Source organism: Rattus norvegicus, chromosome Y (assembly GCF_036323735.1).
Source record: "Rattus norvegicus strain BN/NHsdMcwi chromosome Y, GRCr8, whole genome shotgun sequence".
In the NCBI taxonomy this organism is placed as follows: domain Eukaryota; kingdom Metazoa; phylum Chordata; class Mammalia; order Rodentia; family Muridae; genus Rattus; species Rattus norvegicus.
This window is the reverse complement of record NC_086040.1, coordinates 58,823,503-58,849,032: the sequence shown is the minus strand read 5'-3', so window position 1 is coordinate 58,849,032 and position 25,530 is coordinate 58,823,503.

The following is a 25,530-nucleotide window of genomic DNA, read 5'->3' as shown; positions in this document are numbered from 1 at the left end:
TGACAAATATGGAGATAGAAAAACAAAGGAACAGACAAGGAGGGATAGATTCAAGAATCGCCAACAGAATGCAAGAGACAGAAGAGAGAATCTAAGGGGCAGAAGATTCCATAGAAATCATCAACACAACTGATGAAGATAATGGAAAACAAAAAGTTCCTGGCCCAAAACATACAGGAAACCCAGGACAAAATACCTCCCATCACATAATAGTCAGAACACCAACTGCACAAAACAAAGAGAGTATATTAAAAGCAGTAAGGGAAAAAGGGGAAGTGACATATATAGTCAGACCTATAGGAATTACACCAGACTACTCACTAGAGACTATGAAATTGAGAATATCCCGGACAGATGTCAAATAGACCCTAAGAGGGCACTATGGCCAGACCAGGTTACTGTATCCAATAAAATATTCAATTAATACAGACAGAAAAATCAATATATTCCATGAAAAAATATCAAATTTATGTAATATCTTTCAGCCAATCCAGGCCTACAAACGATAATAGATGGAAAACTCCAACACAAGGAGAGAAAATATATCATATTGAAAGCAAGAATATAATTTCCTTGTAATGAATTCAAAACAGATGAATTCAACCTTTAACAAGAAAAATAAAAGAAAGTGACCATCATTATTCCTTAATATCCCTCAACATCAATGGGCTCAATTTCCCAACGAAACGACATAGACTCAGAGAATGGATACATAAACAGTATCGAACATTTCGCTGTAGGCAGGAAACACACCGCACAGACAAAGACGGATACTACCTCAGAGTACATGGCTGGAAAACAAATATCCAAGGCAACTGCCTGAAAAAGCATGCTGAAGTGGGATTCTAATGTCAAATAAAATTGACTTTCTACCAAAAGTCCTTAAAAAAGATAAGGAACGACAAGGAGGATAAAGAGGATGATGACTTCACATTCATCCAAGGAAAAACCCACCAAGATGAACTCTCAATCATATGTATCTATGCTCTAAATGAAAGGGCACCTGCATTCATTAAAGAAACCTTACTAAAGTTCAAAGCATACAATGCACCGCAGATCATAAAATTAGGAGATTTCAACACCTCACTCTCATCCCTGGAGAGATCATGGAAACAGAAATTCAACAGAGATGTAGAGAAACTAACAGAAATTATGAACCAAATGGATTTAAGAGATATTTGTAGAACATTCCACCCTACAAATAAAGGATGTACACTTCTCTCAGAACTTCATGGAACCTTCTCCAAAATTAACCATATAATCTGTCACTAAAAGGCCTCATCATATGCAGGAAGATAGAAATAATCCCATGCATTCTATCAGATGACCACACACTAAGACTGGTCTTCAACAATAACAATAATGACAGAAAGCTCACATATACGTGGAAGTTGAACAATGCTCTACTCTATGACAACTTGGTCAAGGAAGAAATAAAGAAAGAAATTAAAGACTTCTTAGGACTTAATGAAAATGAAGATACAACATTCCCAAACTTACGTGACACAATGAAAGCAGTGCTAAGAGGAAAACTTATAGCTCTGAGTGCTCGGGAGAAGAAAAAGGAGAGAGCATATATCAGCAGCTTGTCAGCACATGTAAAAGCTCTAGAACAAAAAGAAATAAGTGATCCCAAGAGGTGTAGAAGGCAGGAAATAATCAAACTCACAGCTGAAATGAACCAAGTATAAACAAAAAGGACCATAGAAAGAATCAAAAACACCAGAAGCTGTTTCTTTGAGAAAAACAAGAAGATATATAAACTCTTAGACAGACTAACCCGTGGTCACAGAGAATGTATCCAAATTAACAAAATCAGAAATGAAAAAGGATCCACAACAACAGAATCTGAAGAAATTCCAACAATCAGGAGATTCCTCTATAAAAGTCTATATACAGAAAACTGGAAAATCTGGAGGAAATGGACAATTTTCTAGACAGATGCCAGGTAGCAAGGTTAAATCAGGATCAAATAAACTATCTCAACACCCCATAAATCCTAAGGAATTAGAAGCAGTTACTAAAGCTCTCCCAAACAAAAAGAACCCAGTTGCAGATGGGTTCAGGGCAGAATTTTATTAAACATTCATAGAAGACTTCATACAAATATTGTGCAAACTAGTATACAAAATTGAAATGGAGCACTACCAAATGCTTCTATGAAGCCACAGTTACTCTTATACCTAAACCACATAAAGACCCAACAAAGAACGAGAACTTCAGACCAATTTCCTTTATGAATATTGACGCAAAAATACTCAATAAAATTCTTGCGAACCGAATCTAAAAAACAATCATCCATCATGATCAGGAATGCAGAGATGTTTTAATATACAGAAAAACATTAGTGTTTTCAAACATGTAAACAAACTCAAAGATAAGGACACATGGTCATTTCACTAGATGCTGAGAATGCATTTGACAAAATTCAACAACCCTTCAGTGTAGGGAGCGTCTCGGTAAAACATAAATGGTGCCGACATCCAGTCTCGTCTGGTAGTAAACGATTTATTGCACATGCGGAGGCTTGTCCCCTTGCCAGGGGTGCTGTAGGATAATGAGGTGACCCGGCACCCTACTGTGGTGATCAACGGTATTGCACATGAGCGTGTTTTGCACCTGGGGTCAGTTCGATGGGATGGTAATATGCTAATGAGGAATTCATGCTCTGCCTATCCCTGAAGGAAAAGTAGCAGGGGTGATAGTAGTGTGATTCGTGCTCCACCAATCCCTGAAGGACAATTAGCATAGCCACAGCCTGTTGTATATATAAGGCGAGCGCTTTTGCCACTCGAGGTCCCTGTATCAGCAAAGAGGTGGTCCTGCCAGAAAGGCTATAGAGAAGAATCCGACCGTGTGGTTTCTTCCTTGCCGGATGAGGTGGGCGTGAAACATCAGAATAAATGTTGTGGAAAGATCAAGAATTGAAGGCCCATTTCTAAACATAGTGAAAGAAATATACAGTAAACCTCTAGATAACATCAAATTAAATGGAGAGTAACTTGAAGCAATCCCACTAAAATCAGGGACGAGACGAGGCTGCACAACTCTCTCCCTACTTATTCAAAACAGGACTCCATGTGATAGCCAGAGAAACCAGACACCAAAAGGGGGTCAAAGGGATACAAATTGTAATGGAAGATATCAAAATAGCACTATTTGCAGATGATATGATAGTATAAAAGTAACCCCAAAAGTTCCGTCAGAGAACTTTTTAACCTGATAAACAACTTCAGCAAAGTGTCAGGGTTTAAGTTAACTCAAACATACCAGGAGTCTTCCTCTCCTCAATGGATAAACAGGCTGAGAAAGAAAATAATGAAATCACACACTTCACAATAGTCCCACATAATAAAAAGTACCTTGGTGTAAGTTTAACCAAGCAGCTGAATGATCTGTATGACAAGAAGATCAAGTATCTGAAGAAATTTGTTGAGGAAGAACTCAGAAGATAGAAAGAGCTTCCATGCTCATGGATTGACAGGATTAATATAGTCAAGATGACCATTTTGAAAAAGCAATGTACACATTCAATGCAATATCCATCAAAATTCCTACTCACTTCTTTAATACAGATAAAAAGAGCAATTTGCAAATTCATTTGGAATAAGAAAAAGCCAGGATAGCTAAAACTATCCTCAACATTAAAAGAACTTCTGGGGGAATCATCACCCCTGAACTCAAGCAGAATTACAGAGCAATAGTGATAAAAACAGCATGGCATTCATACAGAGACAGATGGATAGACCAGTAGAATAGAATTGAAGACCCTGAAATGAACCCACACACCTATCACTTGATATTTGGCGAAGGACATAAAACGATCCAAAGGAAGAAACATAGCATTTTCCAAAAATAGTGCTGGTTCAAAAGGAAGTCTGCATGTAGATGAATGCAAATTATCCCATTTTTATGACCATGTACAAAGCTTAAGTACAAGTGAATCAAGGACCTACACATCAAACCAGAAACACTCAAATGAATAGAAGAAAAGGTGGGGAAGAGTCCTGAACACATGGGCACTGGAGAAAATTTCTTGAACAAAACACCAATGACTTATGCTGTAAGATCAAGAATGGACAAATAAGGCCTCCTAAAACAGCAAAGCTTCAGTAAGGCAAAAGACACCGTCATTAGGACAAAACTGCAACCAACAGATTGGGAAAAGATATTTACCAATCCTATATCTGATAGTGGGTAATATGCAAAATATACCAAGAACTTAAGAAATTAAATTCTAGAAAGCAAAAGTACGATATTAAAAATGGGGTATACAGAGTTACAAAACATTCTCAGCTGAAGGTTATCAAATGGCCAAAAAACTTCTAAATAAATATTCATCATCCTTAATCATCAGTGAAATTCAAATCAAAACAAATCTGAGATTCCACCTCACACCAGTCAGAATAGCTAAGATATAAATCTCAGGTAACAGCAGATGCTGTCAAAGATGTGGGGAAAGAGGAACACTCCTCCATTGTTGGTGGGATTGCAGACTGAACATCCTTTATGAAAATCAGTCTGAAGGTCCCTCAGAAAATTGGACAATCCATGACCTGAGGACCCAGCTATACCTCTCTTGGACATATACCCAAAAGATGGTCCAACATACACAGAGAAATATATTTGACTCTGATCATAGCAGCCTTATTTATAATAGCCAGGAGCTGGAAAGAACCAGATGCCCTTCAACAGAGGAATGGATACAGAAATGTGGTACATCTGCACAATGGAATATTACTCAGCTATCAAAACAATGACTTCATGAAATTCTAGGCAATTGGATTGAACTAGAAAATATCATCCTGCGTGAGGTTACCCAATCACAGAAAAACACACTTGATATGCACTCATTGATATGCAAATATTAGCCAAAAAGCTTGAATTACCCATCATGCAATACACAGACTACATGAAACTCAAGAAGGATGACCAAAATGCTGATGCTTCACTCCTTCTTTAAAAGGGGAACCAAAATACCCATAGGAGGGGATAAGATGGAAAACTTTATAGCAGAGACTGAAGGACCTGCCGTTCAGAGCCTGGACCACATGTAGCCCAGTCATATACAGACACCAAAACTAGATGAGATGGATGAAGCTAAGAAATGCAGGCTGACAATGACTGGATATTGATCCCTCCTGAGAGACACAGCCAGAATATGTCAAAACAGAGACAAACACCATCAGCAAACCACTGAACCAAGAATGAGACCCCAGTTGGAGGAATTAGAGAAAGGATTGAAGGAGCTGAAGCTAATAATAACAATGTCAAACAAGCAGAGCGTCCAGGGACCAAACCACAACAGAAAGACTGTACATGGACTGACCCATGGTTCCAACTGCATGGAGCAAAGGATGGCCTTGTTGGAAACAATGGAATGAGAAACAATTTTTTCTGACATGGTTTGTCCCCCAGTGTAGGGGAATGAGGGGAGGGGTGGGGAGGCCATGTGGGGATTTGAACTCCCTTATAGAAGGGTAGGGGGAGGGTTAAGGGGCTTATGGACTCGAAACCTGGAAAAGGGAATAATATTTGAAATGTAAACAGGAAATATCCAAAAATGAGAGAGAGAGGGAGAGTGAGAGAAGAAGAAGAAGAAGAAGAAGAAGAAGAAGAAGAAGAAGAAGAAGAAGAAGAAGAAGAAGAAGAAGAAGAAGAAGAAGAAGAAGAAGAAGAAGGAATTGAAACAGAAAGAAAACTAAACTTTCATTCTCCCCATTCCCTGTCTTCTTCAGCTGGTGTTTAGGCAGTTGTGTTAGTGAGACGTTATGAGTGTAATTTCTGGTGTTACTTTGAGACACCATCTCATAGTAAACTTTAGTCTCTTACAATCTTCTTGCCCCCTCTTCTGTAATGTTCCTCAGCCTTGAATCAAGTGACGTTGTGTAGATAGAGCCATTGAGACTGGACTTGAAGTTTCTATCCTGCATTTTGAAAAACTGGGATTTTCACTGTGATCTTTGTTGCAGAGACTGTAATTAATTCTGTATATAAGGACACATGGCTTTGATTGTTGTTAGATATGATACTGGCTTAAGTAAGTAAGGGGCTGTATATTATCCCCCAAAACCACAGCTTCAATAGCCTTATATATGTGGCTAAATTACCTGGACCATCCATGTTCATTGAACAGGACTTAAGCAAAATTAGAGAGCTGTTGGCTATCACCAAGCTATTTATGCCTCTGCACTGCCCTTATGGTGATCCTGCCATGCTGATCATTGTGTTTTACAGGCATGATGTGAAAAACACTTGAACCTGACAAGACTGATGATTGTAATTACATGTTATACTAGAAATTCGACCTGTGCCTGGCACATCTTCCTGTATAAGAATATTGACTTTATGATAGGCAGGAGGATGTAAAAGTTAAATTTAGTCTTAACCTAACAAAAGGAAATTAATCTTTTTCCTGCTATAGCACGTTTATTTAATTGAAGTAAAATAAATCTATTTAATTGATGTTGGGGAAATATAATTTAATAATATAATCCTAACTCCTTTTAAGTGATTAATAGTCACAGATAGTTGGTAGCTGTCATACTTTGTAAAATAGGCATCAGGATTGTGACAAAGAAATATTCCCTGTTTTTTGCAAATGCATAGTAATAATGAACAAAATTATGTACCAAGCTTCATGCTTTAGGTAACTAATTGCATGTAGTCAATTGTATCTAGGATAATTTCATATTAGCTAGGTATCAAATGCATAATAATTATGACTAAATTATTAATTAAATATTAAAATAAGCATAGTAGAGTTACCAAGTGGACATGGAAATTCATATTATAATAATCAAAAATATTTATTAAAAGCCATATGATGAAAACATTTTATATATAAAAACAGCCTGGAGCTAAATGTTACCTTAAAATGTCACAGTGAGTTCCAGTGAGGTGGTTTAGCAGATAAAATTTCATGCCATGAAAAACCAAGAACCTAAATTTGATACCTACACATACATGTTTGGAAGACATCTATATTCACTACATGACCAGAACACATAAAAACTTACACAGAATATTAACAATGAGACTAATGAGAACAATAATAATAAGAAAAAGTAAAAACAAAACTCTAGGAACATTTTAAAGAAATAATGTATTGTATTGGCCTTAAAATAGGAAATTCAACACATTTTCTTAGTACATTAACTATTCAAAGAAAAACTAAAAGGCTTTTACTTCATTCTATATGAAAGTAAAAACACAACATATGGATTGTGTAAAGAAAGAGAGAACTGCAAACTGTAAAATTAATATTGTCATTGCAGAGGAAAGTAACAGACACTAACCCAAGGTTCTATAAGTAAACCTTTTAAGGATTTAGTGCATAATATTAACATATTTAATCCAACACATCTTACGATGATAAAGGAAAAAAAAACTGGAAAAAATAAAGCCTGAATGTAGTCTCATAACCAAGATGTCTCAAATTCAAAGATACCCTGAAATACATGAGAAAATGATCAATAGGTTGATTTTATTATGGAATAAGTATTGTAGAATTAGCTTAATAGTTAACTACTCTTAAGAGCAAACACGTTCAGTTTCCAACACCCATGAAGCCACTTGCAACCAGCTGTAAAGCAACTGTAAGGGATCTGACATCTCCTGGTCTTCGCAAGTGCCTGTGTTCATGTGAACAAATCTATACATAGATGTTCACACATAACAGATCATTAAAATAAAAAGAATCATGAATGTATTTTCTGCACATATTATGAATAGTAAGCCTTCTACATATGCAAACACAGTTGATGCAGTGTAATAAGAAAGGAGACAATTTGCAAATAGTATGAAGAGTAAATTAAGGATTAATGCTTTCACAGTTCAGTAAGCATAAAACACTAAACTTCACGATAGAATTGCAATGTAGAGGTTAAAAAGAATCTAGCATTTGATTTGTGAGTGAAACTATTTGTAAATTATTTTATTTATTTACATTCCTTCCATTGTACACTCTCCTGGTCCCCTCACACAGATCCTCATCCCATTCCACCCCATCCTCTCCTGACTCGAGGAGGATGCTCCCCAGACCTTGCCAGGCACCATAATCCTGGGACCTCAAGTCTCTCAAGGATTAGGCCAGACCAGGCCCTCATCTGCTATACATGTGTCAGGGCATCACACCAGCTTGTGTATGCTGCCTGGTTGGTGGCTCAGTGTCTGGGAGATCTCAGTGATGCGGATTAGTTGAGACTGCTGGTTTTCCTATAGAGGCTGCCGTCCCCTTCAACTTTTTCAATCCTTCCCTAATTAAAGAACTTACAGAAGTCAGAGACTGATACCTTTTTAAAATATATGTACCATTTAATTTTGAATGGTATAATATGGGTTCTCATGTAAAATTGATGACAATATATATTTATTATAGTCTTCTGAGATGGAAATTTGGCAGTATTTATACAAGTATTACATTACTTAACAAGCTTGACATCATTCCAACAACGTGTTTTGTAATTTATACAAAATATAATGTAAATAATCACCATTGAATACTGTGCCTGAGTCAGTGTCCATGCTGATTTTCTGTAGCGAACTAGAGTTAATAAAAATGAAAATAATCTGAAAGGCACAATTAGGTTATTATTTAAACAAATGAGTATACTTCCATTTATTAAATGCATGATATTCCATGAAGATTCCCCATGCACATGTATTCAAGACACATTGTTAAATGAATAACAAATGACAGAATATTGCATTATGTAATCAAATGTCTGGGTCCTGCTAAGACTGAACCCAAAATGAACGTGAGTTTTGGGGGGAGGGGGGCAAAGTGGGGAGAATGGGGAGGGGAACACCCATAAAGAAGTGGGAGGGGGTAGGGGGATGTTGGCCCATAAACCGGGAAAGGGAATAACACTTAAAATGTAAATAAGAAATACTCAAGTTAATAAAAAAAGAAAATGAAAAAATGACCTTTTCTGTCCCATGGTAAGGAGAAACCTGCCTGCACCTTCTGTTCTTTCCAGCTTCTTCTCTTTTCCTCTTCTCCTCTGCAGATTGCTTTCTTATGTTACCTATAGTCTCTAAGTTATTCCTCCTTACATTTCTTCTCAGCCCAGATCTTTTTGACTCAATTCTACTAAGCTCAGTTCTCCTTAGCTCAAACAGGACTTTTCAGCTCAGCCCCTGTCCAGCTCAGTCCATCTGTCTCTGTTCATCCAGTTCAGTCCTTCTCTCTCAGTCCTTCTGTGTGTCTTCTCTTTCTCCTCAGCGCTTAAACATATTTCAGAATACAAGATCCCGTGTTACTATGTTCATAACAAGTTCATATGAAAGATCAAAGTATAATTTGAAATATAATTTACAACCGAGAATGTTTACATGAATATCCATCAGGAGTAATTATCTGGCTAAATATTCATCACCAGGGTCAGCTCTACAGGTTCACTGAAGCTAAAACCATAGTTGATAGAGAAGTTACTTACAGATAAACCCAGTCAATATCTTATCATCTGTCGTTGCACCTGTAACAAATCATTTGTTCTCTTTTTATGACTCTTGATAACTGTTTTGAAACCTCTTGGAATGTGTTCTGAGTAGGAGAAAGTCTGTTTACTATCTCAGAACAATTAACTGATGACAACTGGAAGACTGGCAGGGTTGTTTGTTTGTGCATGTGTCTGTGTTTGTGTGTATGTATGTTTGTGTTTGTGTGTTTGTTTATGTATGAGTGTTTCTGTGTTCATGTGCATATGTGTTAGTGTGTGTGTGTTTGTGAATGTATGAGTGTTTCTCTGTGTATGTGCGTATGTGTGAGTGTGTGTGTGTGCGTTTGTGTATTTATAAGTGTTTCTGTGTGTTTGTGTGTGTGAGTGTCTGCTTTCCAGGCTCAAAAAAATCCCCAAGACTGTAAATCTCAGCAGGTGCCTAGAGAAGGAAGATGAAGGGGAGAAAAGGGAGAAAAATCATGTCCTTTGAGTTAACCCCACATTGAGGTCAGCCACATAGTTCACCAAAGTCACATAATGGCAGAGGAGTCATAAGAGCAGAGAGAGTAGAAAACAAAAAGTGTGAAGGAAAATGTGCTTAAAACTATGATAGAAGGGAGACAAAGGAGACGGTGCACTTAGAAAAGTGGACAGATTTTTAAAAAGCTGCCAAAAGTTGTTAAGCTCTAAGTACATTTAAAAAATTATAATGTTAAAGTGGAAGGGAATTACTGGGAAGAGGTAAGGAAGGGTCAGAGTGTGGTGGGGACAGGGGAGGGTCTGAAAAGAATCCTTTTGAGGATCTGAAGAACTATGTGACACAAACAATTAAAGTGCCCTGTAATTTACAGGTACATTCCACACTTACCTGCATCCAGTATTCTGTCTACCCATATTTCAAAAATAAAATTACCTCATCTATTTCATTCTGTTTTGCTGCATTTGATCTAATAAATTCCTTGTAAATAGAAGTGCTGGTAAATTTTAAAGATATTTAAAATATGACTGGTCGATATGGGTTTGTCATCATTTTATCCTGGAAGCAGGTCCAGGAGCTAACTTTTCCTCGCTCTTTGCAAAGAATCCATAATTCATGATTGCCATTAACTTCAATACAAGGTATTTAACCCTGTCAAATTCCAGCTTTGTTTGAATAAAAATGGCCGTCCTATTATTGTGGGTTTTGATAAAGCTAATTTTTGGGTGCTATCCAGTGTGCTGCCTCGGAGAGAGAGGCTAGCAACATTTCTGATACGGAGAATGGCTTAAATATAACCAAAGGAAAGATAGGAGCTGGGAAAATAACCACCAAGGATGTTGGTGACTCAGAAACCAAAGCCTTTTCAGAAAAAAAAAATACATGAAAAGAGTTACTTGGGCAGACTGTGACACGAGTCATCAGAATATTTAGGTGGGGACTTTATTTTGGGTATCCACGAGGCTACATGAGAAGCTAAAACCTAGATGCTGGACTTTTCTAAGAGTAACTAGGGAAGGAACTGGGCTGAGAGGGCTTCTATGACATAAGCAGAGCCAGGATGATGTCACAGAGCACTGGGCGGAGGTTGCGCTTCTCTTCAACTTGGGGGCGCTAGACTCCTTGAAGGTGGGTTCACTATCTTCGCAGCGGGGTGTGAAAGCCAGTTCAGCTCCTGAACCCCACAATTGTTCAACAGCCTTTTGGTGCCTGACCGGTTTCAAAAGACAGAATCTGGACGACTAGGACATTTTCTTTCGGTAAATTCATTTATGAAGATAACTGGGACCCTTGTACCCCAGAAAGCTAAAAGTTTTCCCTCGTACAGCGAGTAACCTTATGTTTTGATGTCTTCCATGTTTGAGAGCTTGGCGGAAGGTCTAGGCTAGTCAGTTTCAGGAGCTTATTATACTTTGCTAACAATATCTAATTCATAATCCTACTAAAGTGCCAAAGCTCCTCTCTGTGCCTGTGCATTTTAGGAGACAATATTTCTTTTTTTTTTTTTTTTTTTTTTTTTTTTCGGAGCTGAGGACCGAACCCAGGGCCTTGTGCTTCCTAGGCAACTGCTCTACCACTGAATTAAATCCCAACCCCAGGAGATATTATTTCTAAATGGCTGCTGTTGACTACACAAAAGACTCTTGTTGCGGTCGAAGATGCAAGAGCGTCGCGGAATAAACCTGGGGCTGGGTCAGGATGCACAGTACAGAAAGCCAGTGGACTGGTGTGCTGTGTCTCTGGGCAGACACTTGTGGATGTTGCCACATAGCTCATAGTTAGAGGGTAGAAGAGGGGTGTGGCCACCCTTCTGGCTCTTTTGCTATCCTTTCTCTGTTCTGCTTGTTTAAAGTGGGGACAGGGATACTTAATCGCACACTGACCTAGCAATTCAAGGAGAGGTTCCTCAGCAGAGGCAAAGTGCCTCAGGCTGAAGAAATGTGTCTGAATATGTTATTCTGAGCTGTAGAGAACCATTTGTTCATTTCCCTTTGAACTTTAGATTTTGATTTTTGAGAGAGGGTTTTTCTGTGGGAGGCTTTGGCTACCCTGGAACTAACTCTATAGACCAGGCTGGCCTTGATCTCACAGAGGTCTTCCTCCCTCTGCCTCTTGAGTGCTGGAATTAAAGGTGTGCTCCACCATTGCTCAGCCCTCCTACGAACTTCTCATTACGACAGAATTAGATTCAGATGCTCAACCCTGTTTACCATCGCCTTCCTCACCTGCTCCAAAGTTCTCTTAGACTAGAGCCTTGGTCCAGCACCGTCCCCACCCCACCCCCTTTGTTCTTGCAGGCACTCACATGACAGAGGCACCAGCATTGTGTCTGGTTTAAGCAGGCGAGCTCTTCAAACCCAGGCCACGGGCAAGTATCAAGCCTGAACACAGATTGTAGCCACAAGACAGTGGACCAGGATGCCGTGGCCTACCACACGAGGTCTACAGCCAAGAAGAAGAGGATATCTCTGAGGAGGCTGAGCACACCATCCTTCCAGAAGCGGAGGTGGAGGAGGCCGTCTCAACAGGCCCTGGGGAACATTGTGGTCTGCAGAATTTCTCACGGATGGAAGGAAGGTGATGAGCCCGTCACACAGTGGAAGGCAACTAGATCAACTGCCAACAAATCCCTCTCTCTATCTGGTCAAGTATGACAGATATGACTGTGTCTATGGACTGGCACTTCACAGCGATTAGATGATTTTAAAGCTTAAGGTCTTGCCTCACAAAGTAGTGTTTCCTCAAGTGAAAGACGCCCATCTCACAAGTGCTATGGTTGGCCGAGCAGTGGAGCATAAATTTGAGGGCAAATATGGCTCTAACGACAACTGGAGGGGGGTGGACCTAGCCAAGGTGCCGATCATGAAGGACTGGTTTCACATCACCTACGAGAAAGATCCAGTCCTATACATCTACCAGCTCCTGGATGATTACACAGAAGGTAACCTCTTTATCATTCCAGAGACTCCTCCAGCAGAGGTGAAGTCAGACGTTGACAGCGCCATCTTAACAGGTCAATGTGTGCAGTTCACCAGAAGCGACCGGTCCAAAAAGATCGGCAAAGTCATTTACCAAGTTCCTGGCAAGCCTTCCGTGTACTTGATCAAGTTTGATGGCGACGTCCTCATCTATGTCTATAATCATGTGGAAAAGATCCGTTAAGGTGAAATTCACAATGTGAGGGGGACATAGATGGGGAATTTATAGGATTGGGGGGAAATGTTTGTTTTTCTGTGTTTCAGATACACAAGGGCCATTGACAACCCCAGTATCTTTTCCAGTGGAATTTGTTTTGCTCTAAAAATTAAAAGCCCAGGGCCTTGGGATTCCTAGGCAAGCGCTCTACCACTGAGCTAAATCCCAACCCCAAGGGACAACATTTAATTAGGGCAGGCTTTCAGGTTCAGAAGGTCAGTCTATTTTCATCAAGGCAGGAATCATGGAAGCATCTAGGCAGACATGGTGTTGGAGAAGAAGCATATCACCCCCACAGTGATATATGCTTCTTCCAACAAGGCCACACCTACTCCCACAAGGCCACACCTCCTACTTGTGCCACACTTCCCATGGGACAATCACATTCTAACCACCGACCTGATTTTATGCCAACTGGACACAAGCTAGAGTCATCAGAGGAGAGGGCGCCTCAGTTGAGAACATGCGTCCATAAGATGCAGCTGTAGGGCATTTTCTTAGTGATTGGTGGGGGAGGGCCCAGCCCACTGTGAGCGGCACCATTCCTAGGCTGGTGGTCCTGGGTTCTATAAGAAAGCAAGCTAAGCAAGACATGAGGAGCAAGACGGTAAGCAGTGCCACTCCATAGACTCTGCCTCAGTTCCTGCCTCCAGGATCCTGTCCTGTTTGAGTTCCTGTCCCAAATTCCTTTGCTGATGAGCAGCAATGTAGAAGTGTAAGCTGAATAAACCTTTTCCTCCCTAAATTGCTCTTTGGTCACCTTGTTTCCTTACAACAATAGGAACCCTAAGTAAGAAAATTTCTTATAGAAACAGTGAGTCTAGTAGAGCCACAGACTCTTACTTCATAACCACAAATAGAAAGGTATAGACACTTAGTTTTAATTTTAAGGTAAGACTTGCTCATGTATTGACCTGTGACGTTCTAGTTTGTTTCCTTCTCTCCGTGATGAATGTCATGATCAAAACTAACTTGGGGAGGAAAGGATTATTACCTTACAGGTTACAGACCATCACTGAGGGATACCAGAACAGGACCTTGAAGCAGTAACAAAGAGCTCTGCTTGTTGCCTTGCTCCCTGTCTCAGTCATTGTTCTGTTGCTGTGAAGAGACACCATGGTCAAGGAACTACTATAAATGAAAGCATGTAATTGTAGGATAACTTACAGTGTCAGAAGTCTTGTCCATCATCATGGCAGGGAGCATAACTTGGGAGAAATAGAGAGCTACTGCTCTGTAAGCAGAGAGGTAGAGAGAGAGAGAGAGAGAGAGAGAGAGAGACAGAGAGACAGAGAGAGAAACAGAGAGAGAAACAGAGAGAGAAACAGAGAGAGAAGGAGGGAGAGAGAGAGACAGAGAGAAAGAGTGACGGAGAGAGAGAGGGAGAGAGAGACAGAGAGAGACAGAGATAGAGACAGAGAGAGACAGAGAGAGACAGAGACAGGAAGAGAGAGAGACAGAGAGAGACAGAGACAGGAAGAGAGAGAGACAGAGAGAGACAGAGAGAGACAGAGAGAGAGAGACAGAGAGAGACAGAGAAAGGGAGAGAGAGAGGGAGATAGAGAGAAGAGAGAGAGAGACAGAGAGAGACAGAGAAAGGTAGAGAGAGAGGGAGATAGAGAGACATAGAGAGAGACAGAAAGAGACAGAGAGAGACAGAGAGAGACAGAGAGAGAGACACAGAGAGACAGAGAGAGACAGAGAGTGAGAGAGAGGGAGAGGGTAGGAGAGAGAGAGGGGGAGAGGGAGGGAGAGAGAGAGAACGGAGAGAGAGAGAAAGAGGGAGGGAGAGAGGGACAGAGAGAGAGGCAGATATATATATATATATAGAGAGAGAGAGAGACAGAGAGAGACAGAGAGATAGAGAGATAGAGAGAAAATCTGGGAAAGCATGGGGCTCTTGAAAACTCAAACCCCTCACTTGTGGACACACCCACTTCCTCGAATGAGGCCACAACTCTTAATCCTGCTAATCCTTGAAAATACTGTCACTCCCTGTTAACTAAATATTCAAATATATTACTGTGGGAGCCTTTCTTATTCAAACCGCCACACTCCCCATGGCTTGCTCCATTACTATTTCTTACAGCCTAAAAGGCTATTCTTTATATACATGACTACTGATGAACTTGCCCACAATGGTGGGCCATCCAACAATAATCATTAATCAAGAAAGTGTTCCATAGACTTACCCAAAGAGTAATCTAATGGAGGCAGTGATTGAATTGTTCTCTCTTCTCAGTTGACTCCAGATTGTCAAATTGGGGAAAAAGAGATAGAGAGAGAGAGAGAGAGAGAGAGAGAGAGAGAGAGAGAGAGAGACCCAGCACCTTAATGTTTCTCTTACTCCATGTTACATCCTCACCACCAGCCACTCTCTTCTCTCAGTGTACAGACCCATTGCCCTGTATGGCAGAACTGAAGAGTAACTACTGTCACCAACATGAATACTCGAGGATATGTGACAAGAATTGAATACATTCTACAGCTCCCAACGCCAAGCAAAAGCATTTTAGTTTGTGTTGCACTTACTGGGAGACTGTCAGTCACTGGCCATTTAATGGGTCACAGTAGACCACAGAACCAAAAAGTCACAACCTACATATCATCTCCTCTCAGCAGGAGACATAACCCTTTCTCAAAACCCATGAATCTGTCTGTACGCTTAGATTTTTTCAAAACCTACTTTATTTAGGGTTCTTAAACCTTCTAGCCCACCAACTTGAGGTAGCAGAGGGAGAAAGTTGATAGGAAAAGGGAGAGAGTTGTGGACCTATTTGAAGTAATTCTTTGGGGTAAGTTCAATCTTCATTGTGCAGTATGGTCCAATAGCAAACGCAAAACACAAATCAGTAGCAGTGCCTTGACCTGGCAGAGACCACAAGGCTCTAATAAACCAACAAGAAGCAGCAGAAGCAGCCAGAAGAGGCCGAATAGCACAGGTTCTTTTGTCCATTTCTCATTATGGAATGAAGACCAGCAAAGACCATCAAAGTCTTGCAAGGTGTAGCAATGAAAAATGTCCTCTCCCTCTTTGTGGGATTACATTTATGTTCTCCATAAACATCCTGTCCCCTTCAAGCGTGTGCTCCAGCGAAATACCATACGCCTTCTCATGTGTCTGCTTCAGCAAAACATCCTCTCCTAACATAGCTTCCAGAAAAGCATCCTGTGACACAAGTGAGTTTCCAAAGAAACCAAAATTTTTCCACTTCATCTAGCCTTATCTCACACTTGGCCGTTTCATCACAGAACATATAATGGCAGCCTTGCAGGGGTCCTAGGCTCCAGCTCCACCATCAGCTGGAGCTTCTGCAATTGCACTCCGTGAGACTCAGACCCTTTTTTGAGCACAACCTTCAGTTATCCCTGTAAACATAGTGCTCTCTCCATCTTTGCTCTCTCCCAATAGCTTTCCAACTTCCAGCCAGCTCAGCTGTTACCAGAAAAACCCTCATCAAGAAAGCCAATGAATTTGAGGTGATTTTTTTTCCCTGACAGAACGGAGTGTTCTTCCTGCATGGTTACCCTGGTGTCTGATTCATCTGTAATAAAACCCACTACTATTAAGACCAAAGTCACACACACACACACACACACACACACACACACACACACACACACACGTGGTGGCTTAGCAAATGTCTTCTTGTGTTATTGTGTTTGTCTGAGGACAGGCCTATGAGTAATTTCCTTGACTGTTGACAGACTTAGCCTCCTAAGCCAAGCCCACCATGGGCAGCATCATCCCTAGGAAGGCCGTTCTGAGATGTATAAGAAAGCTAGTGGAGCTGGAGCAAGCCAACAAGCAGAGTCCCTTGGTGGCATCAGCCTCATGACCTTGTTGTGGTTCCTACTCTGACTCCCCTCCATGACCTGAAAGTTGAAGTCAAAACATTTTCCTCCCCTACACTACTTTCCATCCAAGCATTTTATCACAGCCACAGGAAGGAAACTAGAAGAGACTCCATGGGGCAGCAGGGAGGACTGAGGCCTCACAGATGCCCAGGAGCCTTTGCTTGCACCTTCTGTCTGTTCTATCACTGTAAGTCACAGTGACCTGGGCAGGCTCAAGAGAAGGATGGACAGTGTGCATTACCTAGGAGATGACACAGTCACTTCTGTCCTTATTCCATGGACAAGAAAGAGTGCTAATGACCCAGTGGTTATAAAGTTTAGCAGTGGGAACAGAAAGAGAGGATGAACTTAACGCTTCCCACAGGGCCAACAAGAGGACCAGAGGCAGAGGTGAAGCTGGAATCCGTAGTACATTTTTTGTGTGGGCCCCCTTCCCCCACCTAGTAACCGAACAGAAGGTTCTAAGTCAAGAAAGAAAGAAGAGAGCCACAAGACGAAAGAAACACAAGTATCTCAATAATGCCCTTGCTTCAGCTGCACTGCCCAGAGGTTTGTGAGTCTATGCACATGTCTATGAGGAACTGCTTTGATTATTCACTGATTAGGAGGGTCAAGCCCATTGTGGGCAGAACCATTCCCTAGGAAGGTGGGTTTTGAGCTGTATAAAAAGACCAAGTCTTGGAGCGTGTCTGCTGCTCACGTGGTGTTTTTTTTCAGTTTTTTGTTTTCTAACTGACAGAGAGGGCTACAGTATTGTCTACAGCGCAGCATTGAGCCTGCTGCACAAACCTCAGCATCTTGCTGTAAAAGAACTCAAGGAAAATTCCAGGTCTCATTAAACAGATACCTTCCCCCCTTCTACAATTTCTAGTCATTAACAAATTTTTAAGCTCCTGTTATTACACCTTAACCACAACACACTCTGATCTTCATAAGACTGCTGATACTCAAGCAGTGGAAGCTACCAGACAGAGGACAGAAGTAACAAACCCAAACATCCACTGCAGTTCCCAACTCAAATGCTTACAGAAGCCTTGTCAACCTTCAGTCAAAACAGGCATCATGGTTCTCTCATTACTTACCCTTTAATTGTCAAAACATTTTCACGTGTAAGTTCTTTCTGTTAAAGGGGTGGGGGGACTTCTTTCTACTTTATGAGCCATTTACTTTAGTGTTGTTAACAGAGAAGAGGACAATCCGGTCGACATTTACTCTAATAGGTGACTGATGTATGTATGAGGCTGTCCTTATTTCTCCAGTAACTATAAACCTAGATGCCTTTTCTTTGCAGGATGTAGGAAACGAGCCTTCTACCCCATCCTTCCTTTCTAATTCAGCAATTCTCATGATCATTCTGGAATCCACCTCCTACCAGACCAGAAAGACTAAACACGATCCCTTCTGCCGTTAAGGATCAGACCCACTGTGGGCTGGAGAGACGGCTCAGCAGCTAAAAGCACTGGCTGCTCTTGCAGGTGACTCAGGTTTTATGTCTTGTACCCACATGGCAGCCCCCACACATCTATAACTCCGGTTTCAGGAAAGACCTTCTGCTGGCTTCCCTGAGCTCCAGTCATGCCCAGGTACATATACATGCATGCAAAAAAAAAAAACACCAGTACACATAAAACACACACACACACACACACACACACACACACACACACACATTATATATATATATATATATATATATATATATATATATATATATATATATATATATATATGCCTTAGAATACAAGGAGGAAAAGGAAAAGAAGAAGAAAGAGAAGAGAAGGAGGCAGCCCAATGAAAGCCACAGAAACACTGCATTCAATTTTTTTTTATTTATTTACTTTATTTATGAGTACACTGTAGCCATCCTCAGATACACCAGAAGAGGACATCAGATCCCATTACAGATGGTTGTGAACCACCATGTGGTTGCTGGGATTTGAACTCAGGACGTCTAGGAAGAGCAGTCAGTGCTCTTAATTGCTGAGATATCTCTCCAGTCCCTTTATTATTTTAACTTTGTAGTCTATAAGTCCGAGCTCTTACTTTGAAGGAAATGCTGGGAGTGTTTGTGCACAGTGTATATTTTTAATCCGGTGCTGATGCGTAGAGACAGGTGGATCCTCTGGCTTGAGGGCCAGCCTATCTAGCCTAACTGGTGAGATCCAGGAAAATGGGAGTCCTTGTTTCAGATGATGTGGGGGGTGTTCCTGAGACTGACACCAGTCTTTCAGCCTCCACAAACATGTTCACACGACCGTGAGTACACGTGATGCATACCTTACAAAATGAAAACTGAAATGTGGAAATTCAATAAAGAAAGCTCCTTTCCAGCTGGTGGGGTATATAGAGAGGATTGCTTCTCCGAGTATAGTTATCTCTGAAGAGGAAGTCAATAAATGACTCAGACAAGATTCTTTGAGATATCAGCTGCCAACCCAGGGCCCAGACCTCCTCTCTGGCTGCAATTAACTTCTTAACATGGTTCCACATTGTCTCCTGGGACCCAGGTTTCCCCTTCCCCATAGCTCTGCCCTACTTTAAACCTGGGAGCCCAAAGAGCTTGCCAAGAAAGGAGGGGACAAAGGACACGAAGGGCTGGAGAGGAGGCTGCCAGTAATCCAGTCATATACACTGACCATTCCATTGGCACTCAGTCCACGGATGACAGGCAGTATCACCGACCTGCATGACCAGGAGGCAAAGGCACGGTTTAATAATCAAATAGGTGGTGGTCTTTACCACAGTAAGTTCAGCCAGCTGTGAACACAGTCAGAACACAGAAGATGATGACACCTGTCTGTGAACTGTGAACTCTTGCGTGCGTGTGCATGCTTGTGTAGAAGGACTGTATGTCTGTGTGTGTGCGTGTGCGTGCATTGTTATTTAAGCTGGGTTTCTTTTTTTATTTTCATATATTATTAGTCTTGGGACTAGTTCATGACTTAATAAATCTTACCAATATTTCTTCCTTTCTGCCTGTTAGCTCTGAAAACCCCTGCTTGTCACCCAACGATGTGCTTTACCTTGTCAATTATTTCAGGGGACTTGGGGGTGAGACCCTTTTCTTGAAGCCCAAGAGACAAGAAGAGAACAGAACCCCACCTGGGTAAAGAAAGCAGGTACAACCTTGTCTGAAATGATTCAGGGTGGGCGAGCACGCGGATAAGAGAACGTGATGTGAGAACTGAGCGCAAGCTGGACACACAAATGGGGACATTGGACCCCACACAACCATCCCCCCACCAAACAGTGCCTGCGGGTTTAGGCTTAAAAGTACCTTCCACGGAGGGCCCAAAGGAATCAGTACTGAGTCTTGTGGGGCATTGGGGAGAATAGAAAGCCGTTGCCTCCGCTCTCAGTAGAAGAGACAGCAATAAAATGGGTTACTGGTGTGTAGGGCTATTGGCAGAAGCAACTTTAAAGAAAAGAACTTGACTCATTGGCTTTGAGTTGAAATCTTTATTATGGCAAATGGTAGTTATTAGATAAAGATGCCTCACACATCCTCCATTCAGTCACAGGCACTTTCAGCCCATTTCAGCTGGTTATGTGTTCATAGATTAAAAGCCTTTTAATAATATCTACTAAATTTTTTTTGCTCTCTCCCAGGGCAAAGTAGTAGCAAAACTCTCTGTACGGCCATTTCTCAAGCCTGGACCAGAAAGATAATGTCCAAGGTTTATAAGGCATGTGGGAATGATCAATTATACACCCACAACAACTGCACAGCTCTGTTACATGATCGGCAGTAGTGCTGGAGTTAACCTGGATTTCGGAACCAGCACATACCCGCTGTCCTCACTTGGGCTTCTCCGGGTGCAGGTCTGTCTAATGTGGCAACAGGCAGGGAGCGTCCTTCCAGCAACTCTGAGGAGCAGCAGGAGGACACGTCATGGAAATCAGGGCAGTAGAGAAGAGAGGAACGGTGTCCTTCTATGGCTCATAGACAAGAGTCAGAGACCTGAGTACCTGCTTCTAACTGAGTACAGAGCCACTCCCACCATGTGTGTATGAACTGTGCTGGGGTCTACAGTCTATGATCATATTCACTCTCGGTCCATCATTTCCTACCGGAAGGAGAAGACACCCAGCTGCATCTAAAGTGACACTGAGAAGCAGGCCGGTTACGGCGTGGAGGACAAGACTAAGTAGCATCAACAGAGACATCCACTTTCATGCATACAGACATGCTTGACACATATATCCACATGCATATGCACACCAAGAACATGAGCACACGTGCATGCATGCACACATAAACATACATACATGGAACACACTGATAATTTTATAAATACACATATACATATTAGCGTGTGTGCACTTAATTTAACAGATGTGATATCTTTATACTGTATATATGCAATATATATACATATATACACAATACATACAAACATATATATAAACAACACACACATATATATATACGTATACATATATACACACATATATATATATATATATATATATATATATATATATATATATATATCTTATTTTTGTGGTATCAGATTTCTGTATTCACCCTAGAAAAAGTCAGCCATTTGGTGCCCATTCCTAAAGCTTTTTCTTTTAAAATGCATGACTGCAAATAAGCAGGTCAGTTGGTCTGTAAAGTGTCTGCCTCACATATTAGTCTGCCTCTCTACAGCTGTGATCGAACACTCTACCCAAAAACAACTGTAGAAGGAAAACATTTCTTTGGCTTGCACCTTGGATTACCAGCTTTTGTGGGCAATCAGACAGGAACACGAGGAGAGAATTACAAAGGAATACTTCTCACGGCCTTACTCACTAGCCCATGCTTAGTTCATGTTCTCGTGAAGCTCAGACACCCTGGCCTAGGAATGATGACACCCACAGTGGGTGTGCCCAGCTTCATCACCTGTCAGTCGAGACATTCTCTCACATAGTAGGACACAAGCCAATCAGATGGAGGCAGCACTTCAGTTGAGGTTCACTAACCAGGAGACTCTATGTCAAGTCTCTTCTAAGTTATGTCACGATGTCAGTGAAAACTAACCAGGATACCTCATAAGCATGAAGACATGGGTTTGATTCCCAGAACCCACATCAAAATGTGAATGGAGAAACTTCTAATGCCAGTTGGGGAAACAAGGACAGGATCCCCAGGATATGCTGACCACCACAGCTGTCATGATGGGTAAGCTCATGGCCAATTAGAGACCCCATCTCGAAAACAGAGACCATGCCTGAGGATGAGGCCTGAGGTTGTTATCTGACTCTACCTGAATGTGGAGACATGTACACACATCTGCACACATATGCATCTACACACACCCATGCACACACCTTAGATAAATAGATGATAGATATTAGATAAACAAATGGTAGATAGATAGTAAATAGACAAATTATACATAGTTAGACAAATGATAGATAATAGACAGACAGACAGATAGATAAATAGATAGATAGATAGATGGATAGTAAGTAGATGGATGGATGGATAAATAGATGATAGATGATAGACAAATGATAGATTAGATAGATAAGATAGACAGACAGGCAGACAGACAGATAAAATAAACAGACAGCATTGTATTTGAATGCAGCTACTACAGGGCAGATTGGAGTCCCCCTCCTTTCCTTTCAGAACATAACCTGTGTTACAGGGGAACTCACAGCTTCCCCGCAGGAAACAAGCCTCCTATTACCACAGAGAGGTGGAAACAGATGTTAATGTTTTCCCTGTGCCTTCGGGGGTCAGCACTGTGTATCACATGATGAAAAACATGCCACCGTAATTAAGTGTTAATTTCGTTGTCGCAGAAAATAAAAGAACGGCACCTCAGTTATCAAGGAAGGCAGCTCCGACGAATGACTACATTTGACCTGAGCTTTGCTGAGCCCTGAAGCAAGAACTGTGGATCCAAGGAGGCCCAAGCTCTCACGCAAGACTCCTGGAGAGTGAAAATGTCCTCTCCCTACACGAGTGATAGTTCTCCTTTAATTTTAAGTAACTTCTGTACTGGCTGTGTCCTCCCTGCAGCCCATGAGGTCATTGTAGTGCTGTAGGTTCCTGAAGTATTGGATCTGGGCGGTAAACCAGTGTAGATGTGGATTGTAGGATGACGTCCTGCCTGGTGGTATCTGGACCAGCACAGAGGTGCAGGGATGAGGGGCGAGGATGAGGAACATCCTTCCTCCCCTGGGTCCTCTAGAACCTGTGCCCAATACCCTGCATTAGCTTTGCTCCCTTAGCTACCCAGTTCTGGTTATGTTAACATAGGGTGACTTCTGCTACTTTTTAACCTACATGAATGTCTAGCAGCTTATGTCATGTGACCTATCCTGGGTAGACCTGAACAATCTGTGTTCACCTCATGTAGTCCTCCAACTGCAAACAATTCCAGCCAGGTCTACCTTATCATGACTATTCAGGAGCAGACGAGTGGCTCAGACAACTCTTTCAGTGGACAATCCACTCCAGCATGGGTGACACTCAAAATAGCTACATCCTGTAGATTTCAGCCCAACCAGCAGGCAGCTCCACCCAAGAAGCCCCCATCATCATGGCTGCCCCTGACCCCTGGGGCAATTGTTCTCATCTGATTGCTCTTTGGAACAGGACATGATCATCATAACCTTCGAGATTCCTAAGATTTAAAGGTTTCTTAAGATTCCTGAATCTTCTGAGCTTCTTTCTTCCCTCCAGAAGGGAATGCTTCAATTCCAATGGATTCCCAACACAACCCATGAATAAATAAATGTCCAGAGGTCGTGAAACAACATTCATTTAGTCAATGTTACTAAAGCCAGAGCAAAGAATGTTCTTGCTAGTGCTGTCCTTTGGACACCAAATGTCCCCCAAGGTCCCGTGCTAAGGGAGCGAGTGCTGTAGAGAATGGCTGTTGTTTCCACAGCAGCACATCCTAAGACCTAAGGTGTGCAGTGTGAAACAGCCAGGATCCCTGCACAACTACCCGGCCTCAAAGAAGAAGGTACAAGAAACCCAGAGAGGAAAATGGCTAAACTTGCAACAACCTCGCCCACCGCTTACAAAGTTGTGATTTAGTTGAACAGAAGATGTCCAGCGCAACCTCTCGCCAGCAAGATTACACGGGAACACACGAATCCTTCTGTAGCCAAAATTCTTATTCTTTATTAATAATAGAAAAGGCGCCTGGGACGCCAGCATGGCGCGGCTTATGTACACCCTAGCGCGGCACATCCACACCTGATTGGTTGCTTACCCATGATCTCATTAAGAACGCCCCAGACTGGGCAAAGACATGGCACAAAGGGACTCTTGCACGTGCGCACACATTTAACTTCCTTAAAGGAAGTCGGGTGGCGCGGCAGAGGCCAGCGCCATCTTGTAATGGCGAAACTATCTCGGCCTTCCACGTGGGGTGCAGTGGAAGCCAGCGCCATCTTGTGGTGGCGAATGTTATTGCGGCCCTCTACAAGAAGAAACTACATCTCCCAGCTCCACCCTTTTCAGAGGTTACTTTAGCATTAGTTCAAAATTTCAAACCACAAGCAAAGGGGGCCTAGAATGATGCTACCAAAAACTGAGTTGAGCAAACAAAACTGTGCAATCAGGATTCACAGGAAACACAAGGGAGTGCGGAGCAGGCTGGGCTCAGGTCTACCCCTCAGGCTGTTGCCCCCTCCCTTCTCCACATAGTGGACCTGCCTCTGCAGGCAGAAATCCACAAGTTCTGCCCCTATAAGCAGCTCTGACAAGCTCCCAGGGGAGTTAAGAATTACGTCGTACACCATCAGCCATGTGTTCTCTGTGCTGACATGAATGAGACATGAAGCTTTGGATAAGTGGAGAGAAGAGAGGCTCGCCTGGCAGAGAACAGTTCTCACTTCTCTGCACATAAAGACCCATCCTGAATTCTCAGATGCTGATAAACAGAAGGGGAGGAAGGAGACCCACACTGAGCAGTCCTGGGGATGATCGGATTTACCTTGTGTCTAGCACTAAGAGAGGAATAGTCCCACACATTCAGTGCCACTGTCCCAAGAGAAGCTACAGCAGTGGTTCCAGCAGCGGACATCCCACTAAGAGGTGGCTTCTCATCCTATCAAGAATAGCACTTGCTTAGGAACAGGGTCTTGACTACAAATGGGCCCTGGGATATAGAACCACTCAACCCAGAGGGCTGAGAGCTATGACAGGATCTACAGGGGTTATCTCAGGGCAAGCATCTCCCGTCTGTGTGGCCATTTCATCCCCACTGGGCTTTGGCCACATTGAGAGCAGGAAGGGATTCAGTGTGATGCCCTAAAGTGGCTACAACACATGGTCATACGTGGGGGATATCACAACAAATGCTCAATCTCTCAGCATTCTTGGAGGTGAGTGTCTAGAGCCTTAGTGTCAGTAGGGTGCACACACACACACACACACACACACACACAAACACACAGAGAGAGAGAGAGAGAGAGAGAGAGAGAGAGAGAGAGAGAGACAGAGAGAGAGAGAGAGAGAGTGCTCCCTGCCCCTCCCCTTGCTTCTGCAGGATGCCACCACGCTTTGCTTGTCCATCCCTGCCTCTTTTGCTTCCCATTCTCCTT